General features: G+C 55.8%; 5 non-coding genes across 5 annotated transcripts; all 5 read right to left on the bottom strand.

Annotated features, from left to right (window-relative positions):
• Window positions 1-1,492: 1,492 nt before the first annotated feature.
• Window positions 1,493-1,564, bottom strand: TRNAG-UCC (transfer RNA glycine (anticodon UCC)). The gene has a single exon. It is a non-coding gene; the product is annotated as a tRNA-Gly (tRNA).
• A 5,514-nt stretch (window positions 1,565-7,078) lies between these two features.
• On the bottom strand, window positions 7,079-7,150 carry TRNAG-UCC (transfer RNA glycine (anticodon UCC)). Its single transcript has one exon. It is a non-coding gene; the product is annotated as a tRNA-Gly (tRNA).
• Window positions 7,151-12,630: 5,480 nt separating this feature from the next.
• TRNAG-UCC (transfer RNA glycine (anticodon UCC)) lies at window positions 12,631-12,702 on the bottom strand. Its single transcript has one exon. It is a non-coding gene; the product is annotated as a tRNA-Gly (tRNA).
• Window positions 12,703-18,173: 5,471 nt separating this feature from the next.
• On the bottom strand, window positions 18,174-18,245 carry TRNAG-UCC (transfer RNA glycine (anticodon UCC)). The gene has a single exon. It is a non-coding gene; the product is annotated as a tRNA-Gly (tRNA).
• Window positions 18,246-23,727: 5,482 nt separating this feature from the next.
• On the bottom strand, window positions 23,728-23,799 carry TRNAG-UCC (transfer RNA glycine (anticodon UCC)). The gene has a single exon. It is a non-coding gene; the product is annotated as a tRNA-Gly (tRNA).
• Between the last annotated feature and the right edge of the window lie 1,593 nt (window positions 23,800-25,392).

Raw genomic sequence — 25,392 nt, 5'->3', positions numbered from 1 at the left:
CCCGATGGGATGCACCCACGAGTGCTGAGGAAGCTGGCGGATGTTATTGCTAGGCCACTCTCCATCATCTTTGAAAGGTCGTGGAGAACAGGAGAGGTGCCTGAAGGCTGGAAGAAAGCCAATGTCACCCCAGTCTTCAAAAAGGGCAAGAAGGAGGACCCAGGAAACTACAGGCCAGCCAGCCTCACCTCCATCCCCGGAAAGGTGATGGAGCAGCTCATCCTGGAGGCCATCTCCAAGCATGAGGAGGAAAAGAAGGTGATCGGGAGTGTTCAGCATGGCTTCGCCAAGGGGAAATCAAGCTTAACCAATCTGATAGCCTTCTGTGATGGGATGACTAGCTGGGTAGATGAGGGGAGAGCAGTGGATGTTGTCTACCTTGACTTCAGCAAGGCTTTTGACGCTGTCTCCCATAACGTCCTCATAGGCAAGCTCAGGAAGCGTGGGAGACATGAGCAGCCCGTGAGGTGGACTGGGAACAAGCTGAATGGCCGAGCTCAGAGGGTTGTGCTCAGCGGTGCAAAGTCTATTTGGAGGCCTGTAGGTGTAGGTAGTGGTGTTCCCCAGGGGTCAGTACTGCGTCCAGTATTTGTTCAACTTGTCTGTCAGTGACCTGGATGTCAGTGACCAAGAGTGCACCCTCAGCAAGTTTGCTGGGGATACAAAACCGGGAGGAGCTCCTGGAGCGAGTCCAGCGGAGGGCTCTCGGAAGGCTGAGGGGGCATCTTATCAATGCGTATAAATATCTGAAGGGAGGGGCAATGGGCACAAACTGAAACACAGGAAGTTCCATCCGAAGCTAAGGAAAAAAGTTTTTTCCTGTGAGGGTGACAGAGCACTGGAACAGGTTGCCCAGAGAGGTTGTGGCGTCTCCTTCCTTGGAGGTAGTTAAAAGCTGTCTGGAATGAGTCCTGGGCACGTGCTCGAGGTGATTGTGCTTGATCAGGGGGATTGGACTAGATGCTCTCCAGAGGTCCCTTCCAGCCTCAACCATGCTGTGATTCTGTGAACCATGGATCCCAAGGATGAAGAGTCCGAGAGTGGGTTTGTGCATGCAGGACCCCCCAGCAGGGCTGGGGTCTTTCCACTGTTGGAGTCCAGAGCAGGCAGAGATATTTGGGGTGGGAGGTGTCAAGGGTTGCCAGAGGTTGCGCGCAGGGATGTGTGTGTGTGCTGGGAAGAGCAGGGCTGAGGCATGGTGTCTGAGAGCATTTCTTTCACAGTGAGGAGCACAGCTGCCTGCCAAGCAGGCTGGTCTGTGCTTGCTTTCCCCAAGGCAGGGGTTGCTGAAGCCGGGCCTGTCTCTCCTCTCCTGGGCTCTGTGGGGTGCCCCATCCTGCCCGTGCATGCTGCGAGGCAGCAGCAAGGGGAGTGGCTTCTGCATGGAACATGAACTTGTTGGTGAAAGCTGGGCTGCTTTTTAGTGGAAACTTCATATAGAAGAGATGGAAGTGCCTCTGCAGGCGCCTGGAAGAAGAAAAGCACGCGTGCGTGCGTTGGCCGGGAATCGAACCCGGGTCAACTGCTTGGAAGGCAGCTATGCTCACCACTATACCACCAACGCAGGCCACCCAACCCTTCCTCCTGCTCCCCCCAGTTCTCAGGCTGGCTCTGCTTCTACCTTCCGGCCCCTGCACACACACTCTCCCCTCTTGCAGTCTCTCCAGGCTCTTCCTCACCCTCTCAAAACCCTCAACACCAGGGGAGCCGTGGGTTCCTTGCGATCTTTCTCCTTCAGCTCCTGCTCTTGGGTTCTCTGCTTTCTCTTTCTCCTTCAGGACCTGACACATGTGCGCTCTGCCATCACCGGATGCCTCCACACAGCTCCCTTCCCTTCCTCCCCTCCAGCCATGGAGATACCAGAGGGAGAGTCAAACCATCCTCTGGTGTCAGCATATCCCAGATGCCACCCTGACGAGCAGGTGCTGGGAGCTGCAGCCAAAACTCTGGGGTTATGCCTCTCAGGGCCTCTCAAACCCTGCATGCGGGCGCTTCTCCTTCACAGTGCAGGTCCCAGCCTCAGTGCTTAGAGCCCCCAGCCCTTGGAGGAAAGTAGGGAGAAATGGCTCCTCACCCTGGGGAGGCAGCTGGAGCTCCAGGACTTCCCCAGCTTCGCTTCCTCCTCAGGGCTGGACCTCAGGCAGTGCCTCCTATCTAGTCCGCCTAGATCACTGGAGTTCTTGGGAACGCCCTTTCTCCTTTCCAACCCCCTTTCTCCCTTCCCACACATACAGGCTTGCTTTCCCAAGAGAGAGATGAACACCTACAGGGAGGGATGAATTTCCCTGGGAGGCATGTTTTCCAACAGAGCCACAGGCTGAGATATGCACATGTCTGTGATGAGAAGGGAGGCCCGTATGCGGAAAAAATCTGCAAGTTATTGCAGCAGCAGCAGAAGGGATGGAGGAGGGGAGGGGAGGGGAGGGGAGGGGAGGGGAGGGGAGGGGAGGGGAGGGGAGGGGAGGGGAGAGGAGAGGAGAGGAGAGGAGAGGAGAGGAGAGGAGGGGAGGGGAGGGGAGGGGAGGGGAGGGGAGGGGAGGGGAGGGAGGAGAGGGGAGGGGAGGGGAGGAGAGGGGAGGCCCTTTTCCAAATACCACTTACTCTTATTTTCCCCTCTGCTGCATCTTCCTCCCCTTTCAGACTCCCAGGACAGTCCCGAACACTCAGAGAGGGTCAGATAGGCCCTGAGGGAACCAGTGGGCACAGAGATGAGGCCAAGAGGCTCCATGGTTGCAGCATGACATGCTCAGCTCTGCTGGAGGTGCTGGTGGATTCCCATCTTCCCGGGGACTGTTTGCGTAGAGGCAAGACCCTGATCTCAGGCACTGCCTTCGTGCTCTGCTCCACCCCGGGTTGGAGTCGTGGAGTGGGTCAAGGTGCCTCCTCCGCCTTCCCTCCTATCCCACCCCAGCCCTGGTGTGGGCGTCACAGTGTGCCAGACTCCTTCTGCAGAGTGACAGCCAAAGGAAAACCCTCTGTGGGGATACCCCCCCTCCCACGGGCACTATTTCCAGTGCAGGCCAGGTGGAGGGGCACACTGGGGAACAAAGATAGCCAGTGCCAGGCCTGGAGTTGTCCCTGGAGTATCACTTCAGCCTCTGTCCTCTTGCCCCGTGGGGCTTCTCTCAATACAGCCCAAACCACCCCTGCATTTTGGGACAGGCAGTGGGATCAGGGACATTTCCATTTCCTCAGATGTTCAAGAACTAGGATGCTGGCACAGATCCCCAGAGCGGCTGGGCAGGCCTCTGTGCCATCCCAAAGGAGGACACATTTGGCTATGAACTGAAAGGTGGATGGCTAGAGCACACTGAGGGGTGTCATCCTTTTGGGACTGCAATCGAGAGGAAGACCTTGCCGGACTGTCCACATCCTGACCAGCAGCCTGCCCTGATGCCTAGGGTGAGGAAAGGCCAAGAACTGATTGGCTGCAGTGTAATACGAGGAGAAGGTGCTGGAATCCAAGACAAGGAGGAGGATGGGATGTGACACCAGTGATTAGGCTCAGAAGAGTGTTCTTTCCAAGAAGATTCCTCCAAGCACCCTGGCTCTCCTGTGGCCTGGGCAGGGGCCCTCTGGGGCCAGCCTTTGCCCTCTGCAGAGTCCCTGGCTCATGTGGTCTGTGGAGGACCTCAGTGGGGTTCATGAGGAACCAGCAGTCCATCAAATGCTGGATTCCATGGCGTTGGCATGAAATGCATCCCTCTGGGGCTGAGTGAGCCTTCTGGAATGGTCCAGCTGGCTGAGAGGGGTTCCTGCACCCACCTACGGGGCCGTGGCATGCGGCAGGGGGAGCAGCACATCGGGGTCTCCCCATGCAGCGTGACTCTCCAGGAGCTCTTTCGCCTGTTGTGGCACAGGAACCCCCTCTATTCCCCTGCTGGGACAAGGGAGAGCCTTTGGAGCAGGAAAGCGTGAGGAAATGGGATGCCCAGCCCAGCAGGGACCACACCATGCAGGAAGCCCCCTTTAAGTCAGCTGGGGGACAGGCTCACCTGCGCTTCCCAGCCATCAGAGCAGCTGCTCCCTAACCCCTGTGGGAGGGAAATGTTTGTACAAAGAGTTTGTAAAAGTTGAAACAAGTGAGAGAATTCAGGGAAGCAAACAAGGCCTGTGGTTAAGCTACACCCAGCTCGCTCTTTGCTTTTGCTCTTAGACTTTACCTATGTCGCTACGCTGCAGCTAGTGCTAGCAAAACAAAACAAAACAAAACAAAACAAAACAAAACCCAAACAAACAGTAAAGACAGAGAAAGGTGAATCTTCCTTGGGTAACAGGGAGCCTCTTCCCTATGGCCTTCTTCCAGCAACGACAACACGCATTTGACAGCCAGCCAGAGGCTCTGGGAAAACACCCATGCCAGCTGCACTGGTGTGCGCAAGTCCATAGAGCGATGGACGGCTACATGCTTTTTAGGAAAGACAGGGCCAGGAAAGCGGGGTGGTGGAGTTGCTCTTTATGTGAGAGAGCAACTGGAACGTATCGAGCTCTGCCTAGGGGTGGATGAAGAGCGAGTGGAGAGCTTATGGGTAAGGATTAAAGGGCAGGCTAGCACGGGTGACACTGTTGTGGGTGTTTACTACAGGCCAGCTGATCAGGAAGAGGAAGTCAATGAGGCCTTCTACAGACAACTGGAAGTAGCCTCACGACCACAGGCCCTGGTTCTCATGGGGGACTTCAACCACCCTGATATCTGCTGGAAAGACAACACAGCTAGGCTCAAACAGTCCAGGAGGTTCCTGCAGAGCATTGGTGACAACTTCTTGACACGGGTGGTGGAGGAGCCAACGAGGAGAGGTGTGCTGCTGGACCTCGTACTAACAAACAAAGAAGGACTGGTTGAAGATGTGAAGGTTGGGGGCAGCCTTGGCTGCAGTGACCGTGAGACGGTGGAGTTGAGGATCCTGCGAGGAGGAGGCAGGGCAATAAGTAGGATCGCAACCCTGGACTTGAGGAGAGCAAACTTTGGCCTCTTCAGGGACCTACTTGGAGGAATCCCATGGGATAGGGCCCCAGAAGGAAGGGGCGTTCAAGAGAGCTGGTTAGTATTCAAACATCACTTCCTCCAAGCTCAAGATCGGTGCATCCCTGTGAGTAGGAAGTCAAGCAAAGGAGGTAGGAGAGCTGCATGGATGAGCAAGGAGCTCCTGGCAAAACTCAACCAGAAGAAGGAAATATACAGAAAGTGGAAAGGGGGACAGGCCACTTGGGAGGACTTATAGGAATGTTGTCAGAGTATGCAGGGATGCGACGAGGAAGGCTGAGGCCCGTTTGGAATTAAATCTGGCAAGAGATGTCAAGGACAACAAGAAGGGCTTCTTCAAATACCTCAGTAGCAAGAGGAAGACTAGGGAAAATGTGGGCCCTTTGCTGAATGGGGTGGGTGCCCTGGTGACGAAGGATGCAGAGAAGGCAGAGTTACTGAATGCCTTCTTTGCTTCAGTCTTTACTGCTCAGGCCAGCCCTCAGGAACCCCAGACCCTGGAGGCAAGAGAGAAAGTCTGGAGAAAGGAAGGCTTTCCCTTGGTCGAGGAGGATCGGGTTAGAGATCATTTAAGCAAACCTGACACCCACAGATCCATGGGCCCCGATGGGATGCACCCACGAGTGCTGAGGAAGCTGGCGGATGTTATTGCTAGGCCACTCTCCATCATCTTTGAAAGGTCGTGGAGAACAGGAGAGGTGCCTGAAGGCTGGAAGAAAGCCAATGTCACCCCAGTCTTCAAAAAGGGCAAGAAGGAGGACCCAGGAAACTACAGGCCAGCCAGCCTCACCTCCATCCCCGGAAAGGTGATGGAGCAGCTCATCCTGGAGGCCATCTCCAAGCATGAGGAGGAAAAGAAGGTGATCGGGAGTGTTCAGCATGGCTTCGCCAAGGGGAAATCAAGCTTAACCAATCTGATAGCCTTCTGTGATGGGATGACTAGCTGGGTAGATGAGGGGAGAGCAGTGGATGTTGTCTACCTTGACTTCAGCAAGGCTTTTGACGCTGTCTCCCATAACGTCCTCATAGGCAAGCTCAGGAAGCGTGGGAGACATGAGCAGCCCGTGAGGTGGACTGGGAACAAGCTGAATGGCCGAGCTCAGAGGGTTGTGCTCAGCGGTGCAAAGTCTATTTGGAGGCCTGTAGGTGTAGGTAGTGGTGTTCCCCAGGGGTCAGTACTGCGTCCAGTATTTGTTCAACTTGTCTGTCAGTGACCTGGATGTCAGTGACCAAGAGTGCACCCTCAGCAAGTTTGCTGGGGATACAAAACCGGGAGGAGCTCCTGGAGCGAGTCCAGCGGAGGGCTCTCGGAAGGCTGAGGGGGCATCTTATCAATGCGTATAAATATCTGAAGGGAGGGGCAATGGGCACAAACTGAAACACAGGAAGTTCCATCCGAAGCTAAGGAAAAAAGTTTTTTCCTGTGAGGGTGACAGAGCACTGGAACAGGTTGCCCAGAGAGGTTGTGGCGTCTCCTTCCTTGGAGGTAGTTAAAAGCTGTCTGGAATGAGTCCTGGGCACGTGCTCGAGGTGATTGTGCTTGATCAGGGGGATTGGACTAGATGCTCTCCAGAGGTCCCTTCCAGCCTCAACCATGCTGTGATTCTGTGAACCATGGATCCCAAGGATGAAGAGTCCGAGAGTGGGTTTGTGCATGCAGGACCCCCCAGCAGGGCTGGGGTCTTTGCACTGTTGGAGTCCAGAGCAGGCAGAGATATTTGGGGTGGGAGGTGTCAAGGGTTGCCAGAGGTTGCGCGCAGGGATGTGTGTGTGTGCTGGGAAGAGCAGGGCTGAGGCATGGTGTCTGAGAGCATTTCTTTCACAGTGAGGAGCACAGCTGCCTGCCAAGCAGGCTGGTCTGTGCTTGCTTTCCCCAAGGCAGGGGTTGCTGAAGCCGGGCCTGTCTCTCCTCTCCTGGGCTCTGTGGGGTGCCCCATCCTGCCCGTGCATGCTGCGAGGCAGCAGCAAGGGGAGTGGCTTCTGCATGGAACATGAACTTGTTGGTGAAAGCTGGGCTGCTTTTTAGTGGAAACTTCATATAGAAGAGATGGAAGTGCCTCTGCAGGCGCCTGGAAGAAGAAAAGCACGCGTGCGTGCGTTGGCCGGGAATCGAACCCGGGTCAACTGCTTGGAAGGCAGCTATGCTCACCACTATACCACCAACGCAGGCCACCCAACCCTTCCTCCTGCTCCCCCCAGTTCTCAGGCTGGCTCTGCTTCTACCTTCCGGCCCCTGCACACACACTCTCCCCTCTTGCAGTCTCTCCAGGCTCTTCCTCACCCTCTCAAAACCCTCAACACCAGGGGAGCCGTGGGTTCCTTGCGATCTTTCTCCTTCAGCTCCTGCTCTTGGGTTCTCTGCTTTCTCTTTCTCCTTCAGGACCTGACACATGTGCGCTCTGCCATCACCGGATGCCTCCACACAGCTCCCTTCCCTTCCTCCCCTCCAGCCATGGAGATACCAGAGGGAGAGTCAAACCATCCTCTGGTGTCAGCATATCCCAGATGCCACCCTGACGAGCAGGTGCTGGGAGCTGCAGCCAAAACTCTGGGGTTATGCCTCTCAGGGCCTCTCAAACCCTGCATGCGGGCGCTTCTCCTTCACAGTGCAGGTCCCAGCCTCAGTGCTTAGAGCCCCCAGCCCTTGGAGGAAAGTAGGGAGAAATGGCTCCTCACCCTGGGGAGGCAGCTGGAGCTCCAGGACTTCCCCAGCTTCGCTTCCTCCTCAGGGCTGGACCTCAGGCAGTGCCTCCTATCTAGTCCGCCTAGATCACTGGAGTTCTTGGGAACGCCCTTTCTCCTTTCCAACCCCCTTTCTCCCTTCCCACACATACAGGCTTGCTTTCCCAAGAGAGAGATGAACACCTACAGGGAGGGATGAATTTCCCTGGGAGGCATGTTTTCCAACAGAGCCACAGGCTGAGATATGCACATGTCTGTGATGAGAAGGGAGGCCCGTATGCGGAAAAAATCTGCAAGTTATTGCAGCAGCAGCAGAAGGGATGGAGGAGGGGAGGGGAGGGGAGGGGAGGGGAGGGGAGGGGAGGGGAGGGGAGGGGAGAGGAGAGGAGAGGAGAGGAGAGGAGAGGAGAGGAGAGGAGGGGAGGGGAGGGGAGGGGAGGGGAGGGGAGGGGAGGAGAGGGGAGGCCCTTTTCCAAATACCACTTACTCTTATTTTCCCCTCTGCTGCATCTTCCTCCCCTTTCAGACTCCCAGGACAGTCCCGAACACTCAGAGAGGGTCAGATAGGCCCTGAGGGAACCAGTGGGCACAGAGATGAGGCCAAGAGGCTCCATGGTTGCAGCATGACATGCTCAGCTCTGCTGGAGGTGCTGGTGGATTCCCATCTTCCCGGGGACTGTTTGCGTAGAGGCAAGACCCTGATCTCAGGCACTGCCTTCGTGCTCTGCTCCACCCCGGGTTGGAGTCGTGGAGTGGGTCAAGGTGCCTCCTCCGCCTTCCCTCCTATCCCACCCCAGCCCTGGTGTGGGCGTCACAGTGTGCCAGACTCCTTCTGCAGAGTGACAGCCAAAGGAAAACCCTCTGTGGGGATACCCCCCCTCCCACGGGCACTATTTCCAGTGCAGGCCAGGTGGAGGGGCACACTGGGGAACAAAGATAGCCAGTGCCAGGCCTGGAGTTGTCCCTGGAGTATCACTTCAGCCTCTGTCCTCTTGCCCCGTGGGGCTTCTCTCAATACAGCCCAAACCACCCCTGCATTTTGGGACAGGCAGTGGGATCAGGGACATTTCCATTTCCTCAGATGTTCAAGAACTAGGATGCTGGCACAGATCCCCAGAGCGGCTGGGCAGGCCTCTGTGCCATCCCAAAGGAGGACACATTTGGCTATGAACTGAAAGGTGGATGGCTAGAGCACACTGAGGGGTGTCATCCTTTTGGGACTGCAATCGAGAGGAAGACCTTGCCGGACTGTCCACATCCTGACCAGCAGCCTGCCCTGATGCCTAGGGTGAGGAAAGGCCAAGAACTGATTGGCTGCAGTGTAATACGAGGAGAAGGTGCTGGAATCCAAGACAAGGAGGAGGATGGGATGTGACACCAGTGATTAGGCTCAGAAGAGTGTTCTTTCCAAGAAGATTCCTCCAAGCACCCTGGCTCTCCTGTGGCCTGGGCAGGGGCCCTCTGGGGCCAGCCTTTGCCCTCTGCAGAGTCCCTGGCTCATGTGGTCTGTGGAGGACCTCAGTGGGGTTCATGAGGAACCAGCAGTCCATCAAATGCTGGATTCCATGGCGTTGGCATGAAATGCATCCCTCTGGGGCTGAGTGAGCCTTCTGGAATGGTCCAGCTGGCTGAGAGGGGTTCCTGCACCCACCTACGGGGCCGTGGCATGCGGCAGGGGGAGCAGCACATCGGGGTCTCCCCATGCAGCGTGACTCTCCAGGAGCTCTTTCGCCTGTTGTGGCACAGGAACCCCCTCTATTCCCCTGCTGGGACAAGGGAGAGCCTTTGGAGCAGGAAAGCGTGAGGAAATGGGATGCCCAGCCCAGCAGGGACCACACCATGCAGGAAGCCCCCTTTAAGTCAGCTGGGGGACAGGCTCACCTGCGCTTCCCAGCCATCAGAGCAGCTGCTCCCTAACCCCTGTGGGAGGGAAATGTTTGTACAAAGAGTTTGTAAAAGTTGAAACAAGTGAGAGAATTCAGGGAAGCAAACAAGGCCTGTGGTTAAGCTACACCCAGCTCGCTCTTTGCTTTTGCTCTTAGACTTTACCTATGTCGCTACGCTGCAGCTAGTGCTAGCAAAACAAAACAAAACAAAACAAAACAAAACAAAACCCAAACAAACAGTAAAGACAGAGAAAGGTGAATCTTCCTTGGGTAACAGGGAGCCTCTTCCCTATGGCCTTCTTCCAGCAACGACAACACGCATTTGACAGCCAGCCAGAGGCTCTGGGAAAACACCCATGCCAGCTGCACTGGTGTGCGCAAGTCCATAGAGCGATGGACGGCTACATGCTTTTTAGGAAAGACAGGGCCAGGAAAGCGGGGTGGTGGAGTTGCTCTTTATGTGAGAGAGCAACTGGAACGTATCGAGCTCTGCCTAGGGGTGGATGAAGAGCGAGTGGAGAGCTTATGGGTAAGGATTAAAGGGCAGGCTAGCACGGGTGACACTGTTGTGGGTGTTTACTACAGGCCAGCTGATCAGGAAGAGGAAGTCAATGAGGCCTTCTACAGACAACTGGAAGTAGCCTCACGACCACAGGCCCTGGTTCTCATGGGGGACTTCAACCACCCTGATATCTGCTGGAAAGACAACACAGCTAGGCTCAAACAGTCCAGGAGGTTCCTGCAGAGCATTGGTGACAACTTCTTGACACGGGTGGTGGAGGAGCCAACGAGGAGAGGTGTGCTGCTGGACCTCGTACTAACAAACAAAGAAGGACTGGTTGAAGATGTGAAGGTTGGGGGCAGCCTTGGCTGCAGTGACCGTGAGACGGTGGAGTTGAGGATCCTGCGAGGAGGAGGCAGGGCAATAAGTAGGATCGCAACCCTGGACTTGAGGAGAGCAAACTTTGGCCTCTTCAGGGACCTACTTGGAGGAATCCCATGGGATAGGGCCCCAGAAGGAAGGGGCGTTCAAGAGAGCTGGTTAGTATTCAAACATCACTTCCTCCAAGCTCAAGATCGGTGCATCCCTGTGAGTAGGAAGTCAAGCAAAGGAGGTAGGAGAGCTGCATGGATGAGCAAGGAGCTCCTGGCAAAACTCAACCAGAAGAAGGAAATATACAGAAAGTGGAAAGGGGGACAGGCCACTTGGGAGGACTTATAGGAATGTTGTCAGAGTATGCAGGGATGCGACGAGGAAGGCTGAGGCCCGTTTGGAATTAAATCTGGCAAGAGATGTCAAGGACAACAAGAAGGGCTTCTTCAAATACCTCAGTAGCAAGAGGAAGACTAGGGAAAATGTGGGCCCTTTGCTGAATGGGGTGGGTGCCCTGGTGACGAAGGATGCAGAGAAGGCAGAGTTACTGAATGCCTTCTTTGCTTCAGTCTTTACTGCTCAGGCCAGCCCTCAGGAACCCCAGACCCTGGAGGCAAGAGAGAAAGTCTGGAGAAAGGAAGGCTTTCCCTTGGTCGAGGAGGATCGGGTTAGAGATCATTTAAGCAAACCTGACACCCACAGATCCATGGGCCCCGATGGGATGCACCCACGAGTGCTGAGGAAGCTGGCGGATGTTATTGCTAGGCCACTCTCCATCATCTTTGAAAGGTCGTGGAGAACAGGAGAGGTGCCTGAAGGCTGGAAGAAAGCCAATGTCACCCCAGTCTTCAAAAAGGGCAAGAAGGAGGACCCAGGAAACTACAGGCCAGCCAGCCTCACCTCCATCCCCGGAAAGGTGATGGAGCAGCTCATCCTGGAGGCCATCTCCAAGCATGAGGAGGAAAAGAAGGTGATCGGGAGTGTTCAGCATGGCTTCGCCAAGGGGAAATCAAGCTTAACCAATCTGATAGCCTTCTGTGATGGGATGACTAGCTGGGTAGATGAGGGGAGAGCAGTGGATGTTGTCTACCTTGACTTCAGCAAGGCTTTTGACGCTGTCTCCCATAACGTCCTCATAGGCAAGCTCAGGAAGCGTGGGAGACATGAGCAGCCCGTGAGGTGGACTGGGAACAAGCTGAATGGCCGAGCTCAGAGGGTTGTGCTCAGCGGTGCAAAGTCTATTTGGAGGCCTGTAGGTGTAGGTAGTGGTGTTCCCCAGGGGTCAGTACTGCGTCCAGTATTTGTTCAACTTGTCTGTCAGTGACCTGGATGTCAGTGACCAAGAGTGCACCCTCAGCAAGTTTGCTGGGGATACAAAACCGGGAGGAGCTCCTGGAGCGAGTCCAGCGGAGGGCTCTCGGAAGGCTGAGGGGGCATCTTATCAATGCGTATAAATATCTGAAGGGAGGGGCAATGGGCACAAACTGAAACACAGGAAGTTCCATCCGAAGCTAAGGAAAAAAGTTTTTTCCTGTGAGGGTGACAGAGCACTGGAACAGGTTGCCCAGAGAGGTTGTGGCGTCTCCTTCCTTGGAGGTAGTTAAAAGCTGTCTGGAATGAGTCCTGGGCACGTGCTCGAGGTGATTGTGCTTGATCAGGGGGATTGGACTAGATGCTCTCCAGAGGTCCCTTCCAGCCTCAACCATGCTGTGATTCTGTGAACCATGGATCCCAAGGATGAAGAGTCCGAGAGTGGGTTTGTGCATGCAGGACCCCCCAGCAGGGCTGGGGTCTTTGCACTGTTGGAGTCCAGAGCAGGCAGAGATATTTGGGGTGGGAGGTGTCAAGGGTTGCCAGAGGTTGCGCGCAGGGATGTGTGTGTGTGCTGGGAAGAGCAGGGCTGAGGCATGGTGTCTGAGAGCATTTCTTTCACAGTGAGGAGCACAGCTGCCTGCCAAGCAGGCTGGTCTGTGCTTGCTTTCCCCAAGGCAGGGGTTGCTGAAGCCGGGCCTGTCTCTCCTCTCCTGGGCTCTGTGGGGTGCCCCATCCTGCCCGTGCATGCTGCGAGGCAGCAGCAAGGGGAGTGGCTTCTGCATGGAACATGAACTTGTTGGTGAAAGCTGGGCTGCTTTTTAGTGGAAACTTCATATAGAAGAGATGGAAGTGCCTCTGCAGGCGCCTGGAAGAAGAAAAGCACGCGTGCGTGCGTTGGCCGGGAATCGAACCCGGGTCAACTGCTTGGAAGGCAGCTATGCTCACCACTATACCACCAACGCAGGCCACCCAACCCTTCCTCCTGCTCCCCCCAGTTCTCAGGCTGGCTCTGCTTCTACCTTCCGGCCCCTGCACACACACTCTCCCCTCTTGCAGTCTCTCCAGGCTCTTCCTCACCCTCTCAAAACCCTCAACACCAGGGGAGCCGTGGGTTCCTTGCGATCTTTCTCCTTCAGCTCCTGCTCTTGGGTTCTCTGCTTTCTCTTTCTCCTTCAGGACCTGACACATGTGCGCTCTGCCATCACCGGATGCCTCCACACAGCTCCCTTCCCTTCCTCCCCTCCAGCCATGGAGATACCAGAGGGAGAGTCAAACCATCCTCTGGTGTCAGCATATCCCAGATGCCACCCTGACGAGCAGGTGCTGGGAGCTGCAGCCAAAACTCTGGGGTTATGCCTCTCAGGGCCTCTCAAACCCTGCATGCGGGCGCTTCTCCTTCACAGTGCAGGTCCCAGCCTCAGTGCTTAGAGCCCCCAGCCCTTGGAGGAAAGTAGGGAGAAATGGCTCCTCACCCTGGGGAGGCAGCTGGAGCTCCAGGACTTCCCCAGCTTCGCTTCCTCCTCAGGGCTGGACCTCAGGCAGTGCCTCCTATCTAGTCCGCCTAGATCACTGGAGTTCTTGGGAACGCCCTTTCTCCTTTCCAACCCCCTTTCTCCCTTCCCACACATACAGGCTTGCTTTCCCAAGAGAGAGATGAACACCTACAGGGAGGGATGAATTTCCCTGGGAGGCATGTTTTCCAACAGAGCCACAGGCTGAGATATGCACATGTCTGTGATGAGAAGGGAGGCCCGTATGCGGAAAAAATCTGCAAGTTATTGCAGCAGCAGCAGAAGGGATGGAGGAGGGGAGGGGAGGGGAGGGGAGGGGAGGGGAGGGGAGAGGAGAGGAGAGGAGAGGAGAGGAGAGGAGAGGAGAGGAGAGGAGAGGAGGGGAGGGGAGGGGAGGGGAGGGGAGGGGAGGGGAGGGGAGGCCCTTTTCCAAATACCACTTACTCTTATTTTCCCCTCTGCTGCATCTTCCTCCCCTTTCAGACTCCCAGGACAGTCCCGAACACTCAGAGAGGGTCAGATAGGCCCTGAGGGAACCAGTGGGCACAGAGATGAGGCCAAGAGGCTCCATGGTTGCAGCATGACATGCTCAGCTCTGCTGGAGGTGCTGGTGGGTTCCCATCTTCCCGGGGACTGTTTGCGTAGAGGCAAGACCCTGATCTCAGGCACTGCCTTCGTGCTCTGCTCCACCCCGGGTTGGAGTCGTGGAGTGGGTCAAGGTGCCTCCTCCGCCTTCCCTCCTATCCCACCCCAGCCCTGGTGTGGGCGTCACAGTGTGCCAGACTCCTTCTGCAGAGTGACAGCCAAAGGAAAACCCTCTGTGGGGATACCCCCCCTCCCACGGGCACTATTTCCAGTGCAGGCCAGGTGGAGGGGCACACTGGGGAACAAAGATAGCCAGTGCCAGGCCTGGAGTTGTCCCTGGAGTATCACTTCAGCCTCTGTCCTCTTGCCCCGTGGGGCTTCTCTCAATACAGCCCAAACCACCCCTGCATTTTGGGACAGGCAGTGGGATCAGGGACATTTCCATTTCCTCAGATGTTCAAGAACTAGGATGCTGGCACAGATCCCCAGAGCGGCTGGGCAGGCCTCTGTGCCATCCCAAAGGAGGACACATTTGGCTATGAACTGAAAGGTGGATGGCTAGAGCACACTGAGGGGTGTCATCCTTTTGGGACTGCAATCGAGAGGAAGACCTTGCCGGACTGTCCACATCCTGACCAGCAGCCTGCCCTGATGCCTAGGGTGAGGAAAGGCCAAGAACTGATTGGCTGCAGTGTAATACGAGGAGAAGGTGCTGGAATCCAAGACAAGGAGGAGGATGGGATGTGACACCAGTGATTAGGCTCAGAAGAGTGTTCTTTCCAAGAAGATTCCTCCAAGCACCCTGGCTCTCCTGTGGCCTGGGCAGGGGCCCTCTGGGGCCAGCCTTTGCCCTCTGCAGAGTCCCTGGCTCATGTGGTCTGTGGAGGACCTCAGTGGGGTTCATGAGGAACCAGCAGTCCATCAAATGCTGGATTCCATGGCGTTGGCATGAAATGCATCCCTCTGGGGCTGAGTGAGCCTTCTGGAATGGTCCAGCTGGCTGAGAGGGGTTCCTGCACCCACCTACGGGGCCGTGGCATGCGGCAGGGGGAGCAGCACATCGGGGTCTCCCCATGCAGCGTGACTCTCCAGGAGCTCTTTCGCCTGTTGTGGCACAGGAACCCCCTCTATTCCCCTGCTGGGACAAGGGAGAGCCTTTGGAGCAGGAAAGCGTGAGGAAATGGGATGCCCAGCCCAGCAGGGACCACACCATGCAGGAAGCCCCCTTTAAGTCAGCTGGGGGACAGGCTCACCTGCGCTTCCCAGCCATCAGAGCAGCTGCTCCCTAACCCCTGTGGGAGGGAAATGTTTGTACAAAGAGTTTGTAAAAGTTGAAACAAGTGAGAGAATTCAGGGAAGCAAACAAGGCCTGTGGTTAAGCTACACCCAGCTCGCTCTTTGCTTTTGCTCTTAGACTTTACCTATGTCGCTACGCTGCAGCTAGTGCTAGCAAAACAAAACAAAACAAAACAAAACAAAACAAAACCCAAACAAACAGTAAAGACAGAGAAAGGTGAATCTTCCTTGGGTAACAGGGAGCCTCTTCCCTATGGCCTTCTTCCAGCAACGACAACACGCATTTGACAGCCAGCCAGAGGCTCTGGGAAAACACCCATGCCAGCTGCACTGGTGTGCGCAAGTCCATAGAGCGATGGACGGCTACATGCTTTTTAGGAAAGACAGGGCCAGGAAAGCGGGGTGGTGGAGTTGCTCTTTATGTGAGAGAGCAACTGGAACGTATCGAGCTCTGCCTAGGGGTGGATGAAGAGCGAGTGGAGAGCTTATGGGTAAGGATTAAAGGGCAGGCTAGCACGGGTGACACTGTTGTGGGTGTTTACTACAGGCCAGCTGATCAGGAAGAGGAAGTCAATGAGGCCTTCTACAGACAACTGGAAGTAGCCTCACGACCACAGGCCCTGGTTCTCATGGGGGACTTCAACCACCCTGATATCTGCTGGAAAGACAACACAGCTAGGCTCAAACAGTCCAGGAGGTTCCTGCAGAGCATTGGTGACAACTTCTTGACACGGGTGGTGGAGGAGCCAACGAGGAGAGGTGTGCTGCTGGACCTCGTACTAACAAACAAAGAAGGACTGGTTGAAGATGTGAAGGTTGGGGGCAGCCTTGGCTGCAGTGACCGTGAGACGGTGGAGTTGAGGATCCTGCGAGGAGGAGGCAGGGCAATAAGTAGGATCGCAACCCTGGACTTGAGGAGAGCAAACTTTGGCCTCTTCAGGGACCTACTTGGAGGAATCCCATGGGATAGGGCCCCAGAAGGAAGGGGCGTTCAAGAGAGCTGGTTAGTATTCAAACATCACTTCCTCCAAGCTCAAGATCGGTGCATCCCTGTGAGTAGGAAGTCAAGCAAAGGAGGTAGGAGAGCTGCATGGATGAGCAAGGAGCTCCTGGCAAAACTCAACCAGAAGAAGGAAATATACAGAAAGTGGAAAGGGGGACAGGCCACTTGGGAGGACTTATAGGAATGTTGTCAGAGTATGCAGGGATGCGACGAGGAAGGCTGAGGCCCGTTTGGAATTAAATCTGGCAAGAGATGTCAAGGACAACAAGAAGGGCTTCTTCAAATACCTCAGTAGCAAGAGGAAGACTAGGGAAAATGTGGGCCCTTTGCTGAATGGGGTGGGTGCCCTGGTGACGAAGGATGCAGAGAAGGCAGAGTTACTGAATGCCTTCTTTGCTTCAGTCTTTACTGCTCAGGCCAGCCCTCAGGAACCCCAGACCCTGGAGGCAAGAGAGAAAGTCTGGAGAAAGGAAGGCTTTCCCTTGGTCGAGGAGGATCGGGTTAGAGATCATTTAAGCAAACCTGACACCCACAGATCCATGGGCCCCGATGGGATGCACCCACGAGTGCTGAGGAAGCTGGCGGATGTTATTGCTAGGCCACTCTCCATCATCTTTGAAAGGTCGTGGAGAACAGGAGAGGTGCCTGAAGGCTGGAAGAAAGCCAATGTCACCCCAGTCTTCAAAAAGGGCAAGAAGGAGGACCCAGGAAACTACAGGCCAGCCAGCCTCACCTCCATCCCCGGAAAGGTGATGGAGCAGCTCATCCTGGAGGCCATCTCCAAGCATGAGGAGGAAAAGAAGGTGATCGGGAGTGTTCAGCATGGCTTCGCCAAGGGGAAATCAAGCTTAACCAATCTGATAGCCTTCTGTGATGGGATGACTAGCTGGGTAGATGAGGGGAGAGCAGTGGATGTTGTCTACCTTGACTTCAGCAAGGCTTTTGACGCTGTCTCCCATAACGTCCTCATAGGCAAGCTCAGGAAGCGTGGGAGACATGAGCAGCCCGTGAGGTGGACTGGGAACAAGCTGAATGGCCGAGCTCAGAGGGTTGTGCTCAGCGGTTGCAAAGTCTATTTGGAGGCCTGTAGGTGTAGGTAGTGGTGTTCCCCAGGGGTCAGTACTGCGTCCAGTATTTGTTCAACTTGTCTGTCAGTGACCTGGATGTCAGTGACCAAGAGTGCACCCTCAGCAAGTTTGCTGGGGATACAAAACCGGGAGGAGCTCCTGGAGCGAGTCCAGCGGAGGGCTCTCGGAAGGCTGAGGGGGCATCTTATCAATGCGTATAAATATCTGAAGGGAGGGGCAATGGGCACAAACTGAAACACAGGAAGTTCCATCCGAAGCTAAGGAAAAAAGTTTTTTCCTGTGAGGGTGACAGAGCACTGGAACAGGTTGCCCAGAGAGGTTGTGGCGTCTCCTTCCTTGGAGGTAGTTAAAAGCTGTCTGGAATGAGTCCTGGGCACGTGCTCGAGGTGATTGTGCTTGATCAGGGGGATTGGACTAGATGCTCTCCAGAGGTCCCTTCCAGCCTCAACCATGCTGTGATTCTGTGAACCATGGATCCCAAGGATGAAGAGTCCGAGAGTGGGTTTGTGCATGCAGGACCCCCCAGCAGGGCTGGGGTCTTTGCACTGTTGGAGTCCAGAGCAGGCAGAGATATTTGGGGTGGGAGGTGTCAAGGGTTGCCAGAGGTTGCGCGCAGGGATGTGTGTGTGTGCTGGGAAGAGCAGGGCTGAGGCATGGTGTCTGAGAGCATTTCTTTCACAGTGAGGAGCACAGCTGCCTGCCAAGCAGGCTGGTCTGTGCTTGCTTTCCCCAAGGCAGGGGTTGCTGAAGCCGGGCCTGTCTCTCCTCTCCTGGGCTCTGTGGGGTGCCCCATCCTGCCCGTGCATGCTGCGAGGCAGCAGCAAGGGGAGTGGCTTGTGCATGGAACATGAACTTGTTGGTGAAAGCTGGGCTGCTTTTTAGTGGAAACTTCATATAGAAGAGATGGAAGTGCCTCTGCAGGCGCCTGGAAGAAGAAAAGCACGCGTGCGTGCGTTGGCCGGGAATCGAACCCGGGTCAACTGCTTGGAAGGCAGCTATGCTCACCACTATACCACCAACGCAGGCCACCCAACCCTTCCTCCTGCTCCCCCCAGTTCTCAGGCTGGCTCTGCTTCTACCTTCCGGCCCCTGCACACACACTCTCCCCTCTTGCAGTCTCTCCAGGCTCTTCCTCACCCTCTCAAAACCCTCAACACCAGGGGAGCCGTGGGTTCCTTGCGATCTTTCTCCTTCAGCTCCTGCTCTTGGGTTCTCTGCTTTCTCTTTCTCCTTCAGGACCTGACACATGTGCGCTCTGCCATCACCGGATGCCTCCACACAGCTCCCTTCCCTTCCTCCCCTCCAGCCATGGAGATACCAGAGGGAGAGTCAAACCATCCTCTGGTGTCAGCATATCCCAGATGCCACCCTGACGAGCAGGTGCTGGGAGCTGCAGCCAAAACTCTGGGGTTATGCCTCTCAGGGCCTCTCAAACCCTGCATGCGGGCGCTTCTCCTTCACAGTGCAGGTCCCAGCCTCAGTGCTTAGAGCCCCCAGCCCTTGGAGGAAAGTAGGGAGAAATGGCTCCTCACCCTGGGGAGGCAGCTGGAGCTCCAGGACTTCCCCAGCTTCGCTTCCTCCTCAGGGCTGGACCTCAGGCAGTGCCTCCTATCTAGTCCGCCTAGATCACTGGAGTTCTTGGGAACGCCCTTTCTCCTTTCCAACCCCCTTTCTCCCTTCCCACACATACAGGCTTGCTTTCCCAAGAGAGAGATGAACACCTACAGGGAGGGATGAATTTCCCTGGGAGGCATGTTTTCCAACAGAGCCACAGGCTGAGATATGCACATGTCTGTGATGAGAAGGGAGGCCCGTATGCGGAAAAAATCTGCAAGTTATTGCAGCAGCAGCAGAAGGGATGGAGGAGGGGAGGGGAGGGGAGGGGAGGGGAGGGGAGGGGAGGGGAGGGGAGAGGAGAGGAGAGGAGAGGAGAGGAGAGGAGAGGAGAGGAGGGGAGGGGAGGGGAGGGGAGGGGAGGGGAGGGGAGGGGAGGAGAGGGGAGGCCCTTTTCCAAATACCACTTACTCTTATTTTCCCCTCTGCTGCATCTTCCTCCCCTTTCAGACTCCCAGGACAGTCCCGAACACTCAGAGAGGGTCAGATAGGCCCTGAGGGAACCAGTGGGCACAGAGATGAGGCCAAGAGGCTCCATGGTTGCAGCATGACATGCTCAGCTCTGCTGGAGGTGCTGGTGGATTCCCATCTTCCCGGGGACTGTTTGCGTAGAGGCAAGACCCTGATCTCAGGCACTGCCTTCGTGCTCTGCTCCACCCCGGGTTGGAGTCGTGGAGTGGGTCAAGGTGCCTCCTCCGCCTTCCCTCCTATCCCACCCCAGCCCTGGTGTGGGCGTCACAGTGTGCCAGACTCCTTCTGCAGAGTGACAGCCAAAGGAAAAACCCTCTGTGGGGATACCCCCCCTCCCACGGGCACTATTTCCAGTGCAGGCCAGGTGGAGGGGCACACTGGGGAACAAAGATAGCCAGTGCCAGGCCTGGAGTTGTCCCTGGAGTATCACTTCAGCCTCTGTCCTCTTGCCCCGTGGGGCTTCTCTCAATACAGCCCAAACCACCCCTGCATTTTGGGACAGGCAGTGGGATCAGGGACATTTCCATTTCCTCAGATGTTCAAGAACTAGGATGCTGGCACAGATCCCCAGAGCGGCTGGGCAGGCCTCTGTGCCATCCCAAAGGAGGACACATTTGGCTATGAACTGAAAGGTGGATGGCTAGAGCACACTGAGGGGTGTCATCCTTTTGGGACTGCAATCGAGAGGAAGACCTTGCCGGACTGTCCACATCCTGACCAGCAGCCTGCCCTGATGCCTAGGGTGAGGAAAGGCCAAGAACTGATTGGCTGCAGTGTAATACGAGGAGAAGGTGCTGGAATCCAAGACAAGGAGGAGGATGGGATGTGACACCAGTGATTAGGCTCAGAAGAGTGTTCTTTCCAAGAAGATTCCTCCAAGCACCCTGGCTCTCCTGTGGCCTGGGCAGGGGCCCTCTGGGGCCAGCCTTTGCCCTCTGCAGAGTCCCTGGCTCATGTGGTCTGTGGAGGACCTCAGTGGGGTTCATGAGGAACCAGCAGTCCATCAAATGCTGGATTCCATGGCGTTGGCATGAAATGCATCCCTCTGGGGCTGAGTGAGCCTTCTGGAATGGTCCAGCTGGCTGAGAGGGGTTCCTGCACCCACCTACGGGGCCGTGGCATGCGGCAGGGGGAGCAGCACATCGGGGTCTCCCCATGCAGCGTGACTCTCCAGGAGCTCTTTCGCCTGTTGTGGCACAGGAACCCCCTCTATTCCCCTGCTGGGACAAGGGAGAGCCTTTGGAGCAGGAAAGCGTGAGGAAATGGGATGCCCAGCCCAGCAGGGACCACACCATGCAGGAAGCCCCCTTTAAGTCAGCTGGGGGACAGGCTCACCTGCGCTTCCCAGCCATCAGAGCAGCTGCTCCCTAACCCCTGTGGGAGGGAAATGTTTGTACAAAGAGTTTGTAAAAGTTGAAACAAGTGAGAGAATTCAGGGAAGCAAACAAGGCCTGTGGTTAAGCTACACCCAGCTCGCTCTTTGCTTTTGCTCTTAGACTTTACCTATGTCGCTACGCTGCAGCTAGTGCTAGCAAAACAAAACAAAACAAAACAAAACAAAACAAAACCCAAACAAACAGTAAAGACAGAGAAAGGTGAATCTTCCTTGGGTAACAGGGAGCCTCTTCCCTATGGCCTTCTTCCAGCAACGACAACACGCATTTGACAGCCAGCCAGAGGCTCTGGGAAAACACCCATGCCAGCTGCACTGGTGTGCGCAAGTCCATAGAGCGATGGACGGCTACATGCTTTTTAGGAAAGACAGGGCCAGGAAAGCGGGGTGGTGGAGTTGCTCTTTATGTGAGAGAGCAACTGGAACGTATCGAGCTCTGCCTAGGGGTGGATGAAGAGCGAGTGGAGAGCTTATGGGTAAGGATTAAAGGGCAGGCTAGCACGGGTGACACTGTTGTGGGTGTTTACTACAGGCCAGCTGATCAGGAAGAGGAAGTCAATGAGGCCTTCTACAGACAACTGGAAGTAGCCTCACGACCACAGGCCCTGGTTCTCATGGGGGACTTCAACCACCCTGATATCTGCTGGAAAGACAACACAGCTAGGCTCAAACAGTCCAGGAGGTTCCTGCAGAGCATTGGTGACAACTTCTTGACACGGGTGGTGGAGGAGCCAACGAGGAGAGGTGTGCTGCTGGACCTCGTACTAACAAACAAAGAAGGACTGGTTGAAGATGTGAAGGTTGGGGGCAGCCTTGGCTGCAGTGACCGTGAGACGGTGGAGTTGAGGATCCTGCGAGGAGGAGGCAGGGCAATAAGTAGGATCGCAACCCTGGACTTGAGGAGAGCAAACTTTGGCCTCTTCAGGGACCTACTTGGAGGAATCCCATGGGATAGGGCCCCAGAAGGAAGGGGCGTTCAAGAGAGCTGGTTAGTATTCAAACATCACTTCCTCCAAGCTCAAGATCGGTGCATCCCTGTGAGTAGGAAGTCAAGCAAAGGAGGTAGGAGAGCTGCATGGATGAGCAAGGAGCTCCTGGCAAAACTCAACCAGAAGAAGGAAATATACAGAAAGTGGAAAGGGGGACAGGCCACTTGGGAGGACTTATAGGAATGTTGTCAGAGTATGCAGGGATGCGACGAGGAAGGCTGAGGCCCGTTTGGAATTAAATCTGGCAAGAGATGTCAAGGACAACAAGAAGGGCTTCTTCAAATACCTCAGTAGCAAGAGGAAGACTAGGGAAAATGTGGGCCCTTTTGCTGAATGGGGTGGGTGCCCTGGTGACGAAGGATGCAGAGAAGGCAGAGTTACTGAATGCCTTCTTTGCTTCAGTCTTTACTGCTCAGGCCAGCCCTCAGGAACCCCAGACCCTGGAGGCAAGAGAGAAAGTCTGGAGAAAGGAAGGCTTTCCCTTGGTCGAGGAGGATCGGGTTAGAGATCATTTAAGCAAACCTGACACCCACAGATCCATGGGCCCCGATGGGATGCACCCACGAGTGCTGAGGAGGAAGCTGGCGGATGTTATTGCTAGGCCACTCTCCATCATCTTTGAAAGGTCGTGGAGAACAGGAGAGGTGCCTGAAGGCTGGAAGAAAGCCAATGTCACCCCCAGTCTTCAAAAAGGGCAAGAAGGAGGACCCAGGAAACTACAGGCCAGCCAGCCTCACCTCCATCCCCGGAAAGGTGATGGAGCAGCTCATCCTGGAGGCCATCTCCAAGCATGAGGAGGAAAAGAAGGTGATCGGGAGTGTTCAGCATGGCTTCGCCAAGGGGAAATCAAGCTTAACCAATCTGATAGCCTTCTGTGATGGGATGACTAGCTGGGTAGATGAGGGGAGAGCAGTGGATGTTGTCTACCTTGACTTCAGCAAGGCTTTTGACGCTGTCTCCCATAACGTCCTCATAGCAAGCTCAGGAAGCGTGGAGACATGAGCAGCCCGTGAGGTGGACTGGGAACAAGCTGAATGGCCGAGCTCAGAGGGTTGTGCTCAGCGTGCAAAGTCTATTTGGAGGCCTGTAGGTGTAGGTAGTGGTGTTCCCCAGGGGTCAGTACTGCGTCCAGTATTTGTTCAACTTGTCTGTCAGTGACCTGGATGTCAGTGACCAAGAGTGCACCCTCAGCAAGTTTGCTGGGGATACAAAACCGGGAGGAGCTCCTGGAGCGAGTCCAGCGGAGGGCTCTCGGAAGGCTGAGGGGGCATCTTATCAATGCGTATAAATATCTGAAGGGAGGGGCAATGGGCACAAACTGAAACACAGGAAGTTCCATCCGAAGCTAAGGAAAAAAGTTTTTTCCTGTGAGGGTGACAGAGCACTGGAACAGGTTGCCCAGAGAGGTTGTGGCGTCTCCTTCCTTGGAGGTAGTTAAAAGCTGTCTGGAATGAGTCCTGGCACGTGCTCGAGGTGATTGTGCTTGATCAGGGGGGATTGGACTAGATGCTCTCCAGAGGTCCCTTCCAGCCTCAACCATGCTGTGATTCTGTGAACCATGGATCCCAAGGATGAAGAGTCCGAGAGTGGGTTTGTGCATGCAGGACCCCCCAGCAGGGCTGGGGTCTTTGCACTGTTGGAGTCCAGAGCAGGCAGAGATATTTGGGGTGGGAGGTGTCAAGGGTTGCCAGAGGTTGCGCGCAGGGATGTGTGTGTGTGCTGGGAAGAGCAGGGCTGAGGCATGGTGTCTGAGAGCATTTCTTTCACAGTGAGGAGCACAGCTGCCTGCCAAGCAGGCTGGTCTGTGCTTGCTTTCCCCAAGGCAGGGGTTGCTGAAGCCGGGCCTGTCTCTCCTCTCCTGGGCTCTGTGGGTGCCCCATCCTGCCCGTGCATGCTGCGAGGCAGCAGCAAGGGGAGTGGCTTCTGCATGGAACATGAACTTGTTGGTGAAAGCTGGGCTGCTTTTTAGTGGAAACTTCATATAGAAGAGATGGAAGTGCCTCTGCAGGCGCCTGGAAGAAGAAAAGCACGCGTGCGTGCGTTGGCCGGGAATCGAACCCGGGTCAACTGCTTGGAAGGCAGCTATGCTCACCACTATACCACCAACGCAGGCCACCCAACCCTTCCTCCTGCTCCCCCCAGTTCTCAGGCTGGCTCTGCTTCTACCTTCCGGCCCCTGCACACACACTCTCCCCTCTTGCAGTCTCTCCAGGCTCTTCCTCACCCTCTCAAAAACCCTCAACACCAGGGGGAGCCGTGGGTTCCTTGCGATCTTTCTCCTTCAGCTCCTGCTCTTGGGTTCTCTGCTTTCTCTTTCTCCTTCAGGACCTGACACATGTGCGCTCTGCCATCACCGGATGCCTCCACACAGCTCCCTTCCCTTCCTCCCCTCCAGCCATGGAGATACCAGAGGGAGAGATCAAACCATCCTCTGGTGTCAGCATATCCCAGATGCCACCCTGACGAGCAGGTGCTGGGGAGCTGCAGCCAAAACTCTGGGGTTATGCCTCTCAGGGCCTCTCAAACCCTGCATGCGGGCGCTTCTCCTTCACAGTGCAAGGTCCCAGCCTCAGTGCTTAGAGCCCCCAGCCCCCTTGGAGGAAAGTAGGGAGAAATGGCTCCTCACCCTGGGGAGGCAGCTGGAGCTCCAGGACTTCCCCAGCTTCGCTTCCTCCTCAGGGCTGGACCTCAGGCAGTGCCTCCTATCTAGTCCGCCTAGATCACTGGAGTTCTTGGGAACGCCCTTTCTTCCTTTCCAACCCCCTTTCTCCCTTCCCACACATACAGGCTTGCTTTCCCAAGAGAGAGATGAACACCTACAGGGAGGATGAATTTCCCTGGGAGGCATGTTTTCCAACAGAGCCACAGGCTGAGATATGCACATGTCTGTGATGAGAAGGGAGGCCCGTATGCGGAAAAAATCTGCAAGTTATTGCAGCAGCAGCAGAAGGGATGGAGGAGGGGAGGGGAGGGGGAGGGGAGGGGAGGGGGAGGGGAGGGGGAGGGGAGGGGAGGGGAGGGAGAGAGGAGAGGAGAGGAGAGGAGAGGAGAGGAGAGGGAGGGGAGGGGGAGGGGAGGGAGGGGGAGGGGAGGGGAGGGGGGAGGGGAGGAGAGGGGAGGCCCTTTTCCAAATACCACTTACTCTTATTTTCCCCTCTGCTGCATCTTCCTCCCCTTTCAGACTCCCAGGACAGTCCCGAACACTCAGAGAGGGTCAGATAGGCCCTGAGGGAACCAGTGGGCACAGAGATGAGGCCAAGAGGCTCCATGGTTGCAGCATGACATGCTCAGCTCTGCTGGAGGTGCTGGTGGATTCCCATCTTCCCGGGGACTGTTTGCGTAGAGGCAAGACCCTGATCTCAGGCACTGCCTTCGTGCTCTGCTCCACCCCGGGTTGGAGTCGTGGAGTGGGTCAAGGTGCCTCCTCCGCCTTCCCTCCTATCCCACCCCAGCCCTGGTGTGGGCGTCACAGTGTGCCAGACTCCTTCTGCAGAGTGACAGCCAAAGGAAAACCCTCTGTGGGGATACCCCCCCTCCCACGGGCACTATTTCCAGTGCAGGCCAGGTGGAGGGGCACACTGGGGAACAAAGATAGCCAGTGCCAGGCCTGGAGTTGTCCCTGGAGTATCACTTCAGCCTCTGTCCTCTTGCCCCGTGGGGCTTCTCTCAATACAGCCCAAACCACCCCTGCATTTTGGGACA

The sequence above is a fragment of the Apteryx mantelli genome, unplaced genomic scaffold (genome assembly GCF_036417845.1).
Source record: "Apteryx mantelli isolate bAptMan1 unplaced genomic scaffold, bAptMan1.hap1 HAP1_SCAFFOLD_105, whole genome shotgun sequence".
Taxonomy (NCBI): domain Eukaryota; kingdom Metazoa; phylum Chordata; class Aves; order Apterygiformes; family Apterygidae; genus Apteryx; species Apteryx mantelli.
This window is presented reverse-complemented; position numbering and strand designations above follow the sequence as displayed.